The following is a 12046-nucleotide window of genomic DNA, read 5'->3' on the forward strand; positions in this document are numbered from 1 at the left end:
CCCTATATTCATCTCATCGTCGTTCTTATACATGTCCTCATTTTAAATTACTAAAATATCTTTAGTTTAGTAGGTAACTTGAAAAAACTTATATTGATTTTTCTTTTGTTCTTAGTTTCATAACCTATTTTTAAGGTACACATTTAATAAGTTTTACTCTTTTATATAATTTTACCTTTATCCAATTATTATTTGATACTTTGATTTGAGATTTATGCAATTATAATTTCTTTCTTTATATTTAACATTAGAGAAAAGAAAATGTATATTTTTTTGACATTATCCTTAATAATGTATATCATTATTGTTCATTTGTTGTGATTTTTAAAAAAAAAATTATTTAATTAATATTTAAAATAATAACGAGACAGAAGATAAGGATAATACACAAATTTCATATCCGTGTAGTATGAGATGATGATGAAAAAGTGAAATTCGCACCCGCATCCCATTTTCGTCCCTAATTTATATCATATGTTGTTCTTCATGGTGACCCTTTATAGATATGTTACTCTTTATACGTATGTTGTCCTTTATAAATGTGCAGTAAAAATATTTAAAATAATATTGTGATCATAATGATTAAAATATTAAATACAAAATTTATTAAGTAAAATATATATCTAATATTAAATACAAAACTTATTAAGTAAAATATATATCTAATGCTTCATTTATGATCTAATTATATAAATAACACTTCGAATAATAAAAAGATAAAAAAAATCTTATTGCAAGACTTTCTATATAAAAATATAAATAATCATCCTATCATGAAAAAATTGAGATTAATTATTTATCAGCATAGTACTACAAATATTTTAAGATAGAAAGATTATCTTATAATTTATTATATATAATAATATACTATTATACCCTATATATATTAATTAATGACACGTTACATTATTTACCACAAATCCACGTGAACTATAAATTGGTAAACTATTTTAAAGATGTTCACTAGAAAAACAAAACTTCATCCCATTAAGTTTTTAACATTTTTAATTTAAATATGTTTGAAACTGATTTTCATATTAAATTTTCAATTTAATAATAATATGAAATGTTATAATCATATATTTATATTTGCAAGTAATTATCTACTTTACCTCTAAAAACAAATCATTGTACATAAAATATAATTAAAATGCATACCCGTCAATGTTCTCAGATTCAAATTAACTTCATAAATGTATAAAATATCAATCTTTATTAAAAAAAATATTCCATTCACTTAAGTGTTTAAGATATTTTAAATTAATTCAATAATAATCTTTACTAATGTTTTTTATATTTAAATAATTAACAATTAAATAAATTTTATTATATCAATAAATTACCAGTCTATTTTATTTTAAAATAATTAAAATTCAAGTTAATATGTAAATCAATTTTAAATATTGATGGTTTTTGTTTAACTTTTAAATTAAAATGATTTAAGTGAAGGCCGTTTAATGTAGTGCTAAATCATTTAACACTAAACATATGATGATATAGATAAGACCAAAAAATCACAAGTTGTCTCTCAAAAAAACGCAACAGCAAAATCAGTCAAACAATGTTCAGAACCTGTCTGCAATCAGTAAGATTAACAATAATTATAAAAGTCAAAATGAGAGTTTTAAATTATTGTGAAGAAAAGTAAAGTAGACCATAAAAATCAGTAAAGAAAGGACATTGACTTTCAAGTTTTTTTAACAATGAATTCTTCGTCAGTTGATAAATATATCATTCATTTATCATCTAAAAATAAATTAATTAACCAAACATGTGACAACAAAAATAACCGAATCTCAATAATGAAACATATGTCCACTAATTTATTCAGTACCTTAATCGTCTTCATGCATCTACTCATAAGGTTTTTAATCTTTTACCACTTGAATCATGTACCCAAGAGATTGTTAAAAAAAACTAAACAAGAGTTAATTAAAGACAAAATTGAATTATCAACATAGGTTCAAAAATAATTCCCAAAAAAATAATTAAAGTCAGAAAAAGATCAGACATTTAACACAATAAGATTTTGCAGAACAAAACTTTAATTGCACAAAATCTCATAATTCATTGTCAAATTACAAGAGAATCAATCCAAAGGAGTTTATCGAAGGTAAACAAAAGAATTAAAACAAAGAAATTAAAGAAAACTAAGGAAACTCTAATGCTATGTTTTTCGAACTTATAAGTTTCCAACTTTTTAGAATTCTCTTATTTTGTTTTGAGTTTTATCGCGAACCCTATTCTTTTGTATATTTGCAAAAGATTTGCTTTCAATTTTGTTTTTGAGATTTTGTAGATTTTTATTCTCTAATTCTTTAACTCATTTTATTTTCCGTTTTGATTTAAGGAAACAACTTCGACTTTTGCGTGATTTAGTCCATTCAACGTGGTAGACAGTTCCTTTAGACCATCTAGAAGATGCTTTTATTACTGTATAGTCCACTCTGAGAAGTATTAGACAATCTACTGCGACTAAAACACAATACTAACATAAATAATAGTTAACCCATTCAGAGTTATGGTCATTTCGTTTATACCATCTAGCAGATGCTTTTATTAGATCGTATAGTTTACTATGAGAAGTATTAGACCGTCTACTATGACTAAATACTTGCAGAAATAATAGTTAAGACTAAAATAAACCAAATTAGATGAATTTCAATTAAAACAGTGAACTTATCATGATTACACTTCAACAATATATATTTAAAGGTTTAAAGTGTGAGTAAAATTATGCTTGTAAGAGCACTTTTTTTTAAAAAACAAAACAGCAACCCCCTGCACCTGCACACATATTTTGTTTTCTTCCTTATCTCCAATTTTTTTTCTCTCTCTCTCCATATTCTCTTCTCTCCATCTCTCTTAATTTTCTCTCCCAATCTTCATCTATTTTAAAATCTGATCGGACCATGTTGTAGGTGGCGAGTTAAGGAACATTTCTACCCGATCAGATTTTTAAACAGAGTAAGTTCATTTTTACTCTAAATATCCTTTGTTCTTTGTTTTTACTTAGGATTTAGTCATCAATCTTGGTGGGGTCAGTTGAGAAGTTTAATCCTCTCAACTTATTCTATTATATACTGAATTTTTGTTCTGTTTGGATAACTTGCATTAGGCCCGTAAATCTTGAAGCTTATCCAGACTGTGGGGAATAAAATTCTAAAAGTTGCTTGGAAAACAAGCAATTGAGGTAAGGGAAGCTAAATTTAATTTTTAATAGCACCCTAGGATAGAAGATCTGAATGCAGAAGGGACGTGGTCCCAATATTCAATTTCTCTTGTAGGGATGTTGTGTGTTTATATATATTGGGTTGTTTGTTTATATATTATTTAAATTTGTGAAAATATTCGGTTTTGATGATTTAGTATTAAAGTGTTATTTTTTTTATGTCAAATAGACTTTTGAATATTTTGGATCACTTTTTGAATGATATTGTATGACGGAATGGTATGGAATTGAATTCATACATTTGGGATAATGTATGGACTGATGTTTGTTGTGTATTAAGTATTGATGCCTATGTGGTAACAGAGATCTCCGAGCTTCACTGATGATCTAAGTCACATAGACTAAGATATCAGGTGGTGAGAAGCTGATGGGGGAGTTCATGCACACCGTGACATATGAGATGCACGGCTTGGGTTGTATTGAACTTACCCTGATCCTTTCTGTTGGATTCGCTGGTAATCTTTGGATCAGGTGTTAGTCTCTGGTAGGACTTACTTAATACGGGTCTTCCGGAAGACGTTGTTTGTTGAATATTCTGGATGTGTAGATCCATGTGAGATCTATGTGATTGATTTATGTTGGAATTTGAACAAGATTGAATAATTGAGAAATTGGCCATGTAATTTGATTTTCTCTTTTAATTTAATTTCATATATTATAAAATTTTATTTTCACTAGCTTACCCTTGTTTTTTGTGTTGTGTTTAAACTGCGATGACTGTACTATGTACACGAGCAGATGACCATACAGGTGCAGGATAAATTTGTTGCTGAAGGTCGTCACGATATCCTGGTTGAAGCAATTGGACGACCTGAACACTCTGGTCGTGTTCGTGCAGCTGGACAAGGGATCGGAATTAAACTTTATTTTGGAGTTTCAGAACGACAGCCATCCTCCTCCTCCAAGAAGGAAACTCAAATGAAGACTAAGTTACCTGAAGAAATAATGGAGGAGATGAGAAAGGAGACTGATTTGATGTGGCTGGAGATGAAAAAGGAGAATGATCGAATGCGACAAGAGTTTCTATCGCAACAAGTTTGTGCTGAGCCGATTGAACCCCTTGTTAGTCCCACTCCCAAGAGCACAGAGGGGAGTTGTGCGGCTCCTCCAACATCAGGGGATGATATCAATGGACAGACAGAGGATTGTGAGCTCCTGGTAGTGGGCGGCAAACTTCCTCGGGTGGTGGCACTTGGAAAAGTCTGTAAAAACGCCACCACCTTACATAACGTTCCTCTCTCCCCTGATGTGGCGCAGGTAACAGTTGAAAAAGTACGATTTCCTGATGCTCGTGTTCCACTACCTTCAGATGAGGTAACCACTGTGGCCGATGCATTTCAGACATTCGTTGCCTGGCCAAATAGCTCATTCGATCTATACCCGAACCTCATGTAATAATTTCGTTTCATTATATTATTTTTTATTTATATTTATATATTACATATAATTTAATACAAATGTTGTTTATCTTGTAGAAACCTTTTCAGCCACCAAGTCCGGAAAAGAAGCGTGAGGTTCCAGTTGACGATCCTATAGCTTCCCTACGTCTCATTGCTAGTCAGATTGGCAATGATCCTTTTCCAGTTCTGTGGGATAATACATTTTTTCAAATAAACACTGAACTGCCACTGATGATTTACAACACAGATTTATCAGAATTTATATATGGGAAACCAGAGCTCAATATAAGTATAATTCAATTTTTTATGATGTAAGTATCTTTACCTATTATTCAATTTACTTTATGTTAAATTATTATTGATTATGCTTTAACTAAAAACTTGTAGGTTTTTGCATAGAGTCTGTATCACTGAGGGGAAGGAAAATATGTATGGATTCTTAGACCCTGCATATACTAATCTCATTGGACCAAACTCAACTGAGACTCAAGCATACATCACTAACACCCTGGAAAAAGAGGGAAAACAAATTTATTTATGCCCTTATATTAATGAGTAAGTTTAATTATATGTCATCAATTATTATTATTTTATGTTTTAAATATTTACTAACTCTTTTCATTGATCATATAGGCATCATTGGCAGTTACTTGTCTTATCAATGGTTGATAAGACTGCTGTGTGGTTCTGTTCCCTACACAAGAAGATTCCCACAAAATTTAAGGATATCATTGATACGTAAGTATAGTATAAACTTAACTTTAAATATGTTACTAATTAACCATCTACTAACGAGGTTTTTTGTATTAACCAGTTCATGGCGTGGATATAACATCCTAAAAGGTCGATCCGATTTAAATAATTTGAACTACATAAGAGTAAAGGTTTGTATTTTTTTTCTTTCTCTATTATCATTGTTTATCAATATACTGACATATTACTTTTTATTGAATTATAGTGTAATAAACAAGCAGGAAGCTATGAGTTTGGCTATTACATTATGCAATGGATGATTACCATTATAAGACTAGGTGTTAAAACTGGTTGGAAAGAGGTACTAAATATGTTAAATCATTTTTATAATTCTTGAACATATATATATCTAAATACTAATTTATGTCAACTTTGCAATGCAGTTATTCACAGAAGAAACACCAATGAATGAGGAAGGCATTTCATATGTTAGAGATTCTTGGTCCACATATTTCATTAATTTTTATAACTCTAGCATAGGTAAACAATAGTGGTTTTATTATATGTAATTTGATCACTTGTAAATGTACATTTTGATGATTTCAATTGATTACTATATTTCTATATTTGTCTGGCTGGGTTTGATCATTATGCAGGTTATTAAAATATATGGTTTATGCACAAAACAAACTGCACTTTAAAAAAAAAAACTATTTACAAATGCGGTCATTTACCAAGACCGCATTTGTAAATGCGAATTCACTATTTACAAATGCGGTCATTTACCAAGACCGCATTTGTAAATGCGAATTCACTATTTACAAATGCGGTCTTGGTAAATGACCGCATTTGTAAATAGTGATTTATGAATGCGGTTTTTACCAAGACCGCATTCATAAATCCTAAACCCCAAACCCACATCCCTCATTCAGAATAATATACAAATGCGGTTACTTAAAATAACCGCATTTGTAAATGTGATTTATGAATGCGGTCCTATGACCGCATTTGTAAATGCCAGATTTACGAATGCGTGCTGATCAAATGCGGTTCTATGACCGCATTTGTAAATTTAAAATAGCCGCATTTTTTTACATTTCTGCACTAGTGAGTCTAGCTTTAAGGCTTAGCTAAAAGTGCCTAATAGGATGTTTAACAACGTTGTTTTCTTGAAATCTTGTTTGTGCTTGAGTCAAAGTAGATATTATGAATAAAAATGAAAATATTAAGAATGAAAAGAATCTTGATAGAGTGGTGAGGGTGCACACTCATGACTAGATCAAGATTATTTTCTATCTTAATTCTAAGTAGCAAGAATACATTTTAGAGATAAGTTTTGATTGGGTTTTTTTACGTGTTTCGTATGATTATTTCTTTGAAGTTTATTTGTCTTAAAGAAGTAGTTGGAAATTTTTAGTAATTTCTAATCCAATTATTTATGTGCTTAGAAGATGGCACGTAGACCACCTACTCCTCCTCCACCAGTAGATATGCCCAACTTAGCTCGGGCAATAGAGATTATGGCAACAACCTTGCAACAACAAAGTGTTATTATGGCACAACAACATCAGCCTGCCCTTCATTAATTAGAAACTACTAGATTAGCAGCTGAAGCATCTCGGCTTCATCAACAACCCCATACTTTTAGTCTGGAGGATTTTCTGAGGCACAATCCACCCAAATTTAATGGCAAGGTAAATCCAGATGGAGCAGACCAGTGGGTGAGAGACATAGAAAGAATCTTTGAAGCTACTCAATGTCCTGAAGAGAGAAAGTTATTTTATGCCATTTATGTACTAACTGAAGAAGCTGAATTCTGGTGGATAGGCATGAAGCAAATGATGGAAGACAAAAGAGAAGATGCCACTTGGGAGAACTTTAAAGTAAGATTCCTGGATGAGTATTTTCCTGATAGTGTCAGGTATGCAAAAGAAATCGAATTCATGCAGTTGGAACAAGGAAATCTTTCAGTCACTGAGTATGCTACTAGGTTCAAACACCTAGCTAGATTCTACACCCAGACCATGATTGAGGATTGGAGATGCAGAAAATTTGAGTTTGGATTGAAGCAATAACTTAAAGAAGTGGTGATTCTTATGTCCAGTAGAGATTTTCCTGCTCTAGTGGAGAAAGCAAAAGTAGTGGAGAGTTTGAAAATTAGTAGCAGACTTGCTAAGCCTCAAGTGGGAGGACCTTCTAAAAGCATGCCTAAATATGAAGATAGAAAGAAACCTTATTTCATACCTCAATCTTATAACAACGAAAGACCCAGTTCTCAATCACCACCTAGTTTGAAATGTTTTAGATGCAGTGGGCCACATGTTGTTAGATTTTTCCCTCATTCAGTGTCAAATGTGACATGTGATAGATGTCACAAGTATGGTCATGCAACAAAAGACTGTCGTGTCCAATTGGGAGCTCCAAATTCTGGCGGAGTGCAACAAGTACAACAAAATAGTAATAAAAAACCCAGAGCTGCTGGTAGACTTTTTGCCATTAGTGGAGCTAAAGCTTCGCAGTTTGATAGCCTTGTTAGAGGTATTTGTTTTATCCTTGGAACACATTTATCTGTATTGTTTGATTCTGGGGCAACCCGTTCTTTTATATTTTTTGATTGTGCTAAGAAACTTAAGTTGCCAGTCTGAGAATTAGAATTTGAGTTGGTGGTATCTACACCAACAGAAGGTATTATAGTAACTTCTTTCATGTGTGTTGAGTGTCTAGTAATTATATATGGGCAGAGATACAAAATCAACATGATTTGTATACCTCTAAAAGATTTGGAGGTTATATTGGGAATTGATTGGTTGTCTGCTAATCATATCCTTATAGATTGTTGTCGGAAGAAGTTAATTTTCCCTAAATTAGAAGGAATGCAGGTTATCTCAACTCATCAGTTTGAGAGAGAGATACGAGAAGGTGCAGAATATTTTATGCTCTTGGCTTGTTCTATAGTTACTGATAAAGTACAAAAAGATATGTTTGTAGTTCAGGAGTTTATGGATGTATTTCCTGATGAGATTCCTGGACTTCCACCTAAAAGAGAGATAGAGTTTGCAATAGACTTGATTCTCGGAGCAGGCCCCGTGTCAATTTCTCCATACCGAATGGCACCAGCAGAGTTAGCTGAATTGAAGAAACAACTAGAAGACTTATTAGAGAAACAATTCATTCAACCTAGTGTTTCTCCATGGGGAGCTCCAGTGCTTTTAGTGAAGAAGAAAGATGGTTTGTCACGTCTATGCATAGATTACAGACAATTAAACAAGTTAACAATAAAGAATAAATATCCTCTTCCTAGAATTGACGATCTGATGGATCAGTTGCATGGGGCAATTATCTTTTCTAAAATAGATCTGCGCTCATGTTATCACCAAATTTTAGTGAAAGCGGAAGATGTTCAGAAGATTGCTTTTAGATCAAGGTATGGTCACTATGAATTTCTGGTCATGCCATTTGGTGTGACCAATGCTCCAGCTATCTTCATGGATTATATGAATCGGATATTCAGACCTTTTCTTGATAAGTTTGTGGTAGTGTTCATAGATGATATCTTGATCTATTCTCGTACAATGGAAGAACATGTAGAACATCTTAGAATTGTCCTGAACATTTTGAGAGAAAAACAGTTATATGCTAAACTTTCAAAATGTGAGTTATGGATGTCAGAAATACAATTTTTAGGACATGTCATCTCTGCACAAGGAATATTAGTAGACCCTTCTAAAGTGGAGGTTGTACTTTAGTGGGAGCGTCCTAAAACTGTTACAGAAATTAGAAACTTTGTGGGGTTAGCAGGATATTACAGGAGATATATAGAAGGTTTTTCTAAAATGGTGGCTCCTTTGACCCAATTAACTAGAAAGGATCATCCTTTTACATGGAATGAACAATGTAAGAGAAGCTTTGAAGAGTTGAAAAGAAGGTTGACTAATGCTCTTGTATTGACAATCCCTGATACCAATCAGTCTTTTGAAGTTTTCTGTGATGCTTCCTATCAGGGATTTGGTTGTGTTATGATACAGAATTAGAAAGTTGTTGCCTACGCTTCTCGTCAGTTAAAGGTGCATGAAAGAAATTATCCAACTCATGATCTAGAATTGGCAGCAGTTGTCTTTGCTTTAAAAATATGGAGACATTTTCTTTACGGAGTTAGTTTTAATGTGTTCAGTGATCATAAAAGCTTGAAGTATTTGTTTGATCAGAAGGGGTTAAATATGAGGCAGAGGAGATGGATTGAATTTTTAAAAGACTATGATTTCCAGCTAATACATCATCCTGGGAAGGCAAATGTTGTTGCAGATGCGTTGAGTCGTAAAAAGATACAAATGTCGTCGCTTATGATTAGAGAGCTAGCATTGATTGAAGATTTCAGAAGTATGAATTTGGAGGTTTCCATGTCTTCAAATTGCATTAGTTGTAATACACTTGTTATAACTAATGAATTTCTGGAGAAGGTGAAGGAGAAGTAGTTGGAAGATTCAAAATTGAAGAACTTCATGGGCTTATTAAATACTGACAAAGCTAAAGACTTCTCTTTAGGAGTGGATGGTATTTTGAGATTCAAAAATAGAATATGTATACCAGAAGATAATGAACTAAAGCAAACAGTGTTATCTGAAGGTCATAAAAGCAAACTCAGTTTACATCCAGGAATGACCAAGATGTATCAAGATCTCAAGAAGTCTTATTGGTGGCATGGCATGAAGAATGATGTAGCTAAGTTTGTAGCTGCTTGCCTGACTTGTCAGAAATCAAAGATTGAACATCAACGGCCTGGAGGCATGTTAACTTAGTTAGACATTCCAATGTGGAAGTGAGACAATATCTCAATGGATTTTGTTACCCACTTACCACGTACTTTGCGGAAGCATGACTCTGTTTGGGTCATAGTGGACAGGCTAACAAAGACGGCACACTTCCTACCTATAGACTTGAGAATCTCTATGCGGAAGTTGGCCCAGATTTACATAGATGAAATAGTCAAATTGATGGTGTACCCTCCAACATAGTTTCAGATAGAGATCCTAGATTCACCTCCAGATTCTGGCAAACATTTCAAGAAGCTTTGGGGACTAAACTCAGACTTAGTTCAACATACCATCCTCAAATTGATGGACAATCAGAGAGAACTATCCAGTCCTTAGAGGATTTTCTTAGGACTTGTGTGTTAGATCATTTGGGCAGTTGGAATGAAGTTCTACCTTTGGTGGAGTTCACTTATAATAACAGTTACCAAGCTAGCATAGGAATGGCTCATTTCGAGGCATTGTATGGAAGAAAGTGTAGGACACCTTTGTGTTGGTTTCAGGATGGTGAGAGTGTGTTAATTGGATCAGAATTAATACAACAAACCAATGAGAAAGTCAAAATGATTCACGAAAGATTGAAAACATCTCTCAGCAGGCAAAAATCTTATACAGATCAAAGAAGAAGACCTTTAGATCTCTGCGGGTGAGCATGTCTTTTTGAGAGTTACACCGTTCACTGCTGTAGGAAGAACACTCAAATCCAAGAAATTGACTCCTAAGTTCATAGGACCTTATCAAAATCTCCGAAGAATAGGCCTTGTGGCTTATGAAATTGCTTTGCCTCCTCCTTTAGCTAACATTCACAATATTTTCCATGTATCCCAGCTAAGAAATTATGTACCTAATCCCAACCACATTATAGAGTCTGATTTAATCCAAGTGAAAGAAAATCTGTCATTTGAAGTGTAGCCAATCAGAATTTTAGATTCACAAGTGAAACAACTTCGTGGAAAAAGTATTCCCATGGTGAAAGTATTGTGGGATCTCATCTCTAGAGAATCCACTTAGGAAATTGAAGAGGAGATACGAGCATCATACCCTAGTCTCTTTATTGGTAAGTTCATTTTCGAGGACGAAATTTTTTGTAGTTGGAGATAATGTAAGAGCACTTTTTTTTAAAAAACAAAACAGCAACCCCCCTGCACCTGCACGCATATATTGTTTTCTTCCTTATCTCCATTTCTCTCTCTCTCTCTCTCCATATTCTCTTCTCTCCATCTCTCTTAATTTTCTCTCCCAATCTTCATCTATTTTAAAATCTGATCGGACCATGTTGTAGATGGCGAGTTAAGGAACATTTCTACCCGATCAGATTTTTAAACAGAGTAAGTTCATTTTTACTCTAAATATCCTTTGTTAATATCCTTTGTTCTTTGTTTTTACTTAGGATTTAGTCATCAATCTTGGTGGGGTCAGTTGAGAAGTTTAATCCTCTCAACTTATTCTATTATATACTGAATTTTTGTTCTGTTTGGATAACTTGCATTAGGCCCGTAAATCTTGAAGCTTATCCAGACTGTGGGGAATAAAATTCTAAAGGTTGCTTGGAAAACAAGCAATTGAGGTAAGGGAAGCTAAATTTAATTTTTAATAGCACCCTAGGATAGAAGATCTGAATGCAGAAGGGACGTGGTCCCAATATTCAATTTCTCTTGTAGGGATGTTGTGTGTTTATATATATTGGGTTGTTTGTTTATATATTATTTAAATTTGTGAAAATATTCGGTTTTGATGATTTAGTATTAAAGTGTTATTTTTTTTATGTCAAATAGACTTTTGAATATTTTGGATCACTTTTTGAATGATATTGTATGACGGAATGGTATGGAATTGAATTCATACATTTGGGATAATGTATGGACTGATGTTTGTTGTGTATTAAGTATTGATGCCTATGTGGTAACAGAGAT

This window comes from Phaseolus vulgaris, chromosome 4 (assembly GCF_051622355.1).
Source record: "Phaseolus vulgaris cultivar YP4 chromosome 4, ASM5162235v1, whole genome shotgun sequence".
Taxonomy (NCBI): domain Eukaryota; kingdom Viridiplantae; phylum Streptophyta; class Magnoliopsida; order Fabales; family Fabaceae; genus Phaseolus; species Phaseolus vulgaris.